Source organism: Laetiporus sulphureus (genome assembly GCF_001632365.1).
Source record: "Laetiporus sulphureus 93-53 unplaced genomic scaffold LAESUscaffold_34, whole genome shotgun sequence".
In the NCBI taxonomy this organism is placed as follows: domain Eukaryota; kingdom Fungi; phylum Basidiomycota; class Agaricomycetes; order Polyporales; family Laetiporaceae; genus Laetiporus; species Laetiporus sulphureus.
The window spans coordinates 1-360 of record NW_024468543.1 but is presented as its reverse complement, the minus strand read 5'-3'; positions in this window follow the sequence as shown (position 1 = coordinate 360).

Below are 360 nucleotides of genomic sequence, written 5' to 3'. Positions count from 1 at the left end.
TCTGGTATTTCATCTTTGTGGTAGAGCGTGAGCTTGGACGCATGAAAAACTGGATGAACGCCGTATTGTCGCAGCATTTTGAGTCTATATGTGACTGGTCCTAGTTTTTCTACGATTTCGAAGGGTCCATCTCTCCGTTGTGTCAATTTGGCTCCCGATGTCTGCCAGTCTTTAGTGGAGAGTAATACTTGATCTCCAACTTTGAAAGGTGCAGGTCGTACAGATTGATCGTAGTACCACTTCATGCGTTCAGCCGCCAATAGAATGGCTGCCTTCGCTTGCTCTTGCGCTTCTACTCGTGCCTGCATTATGGAATCTAGCGTATTATGCTTTATGGGGTCCATTATTGTTGGTTCTGCA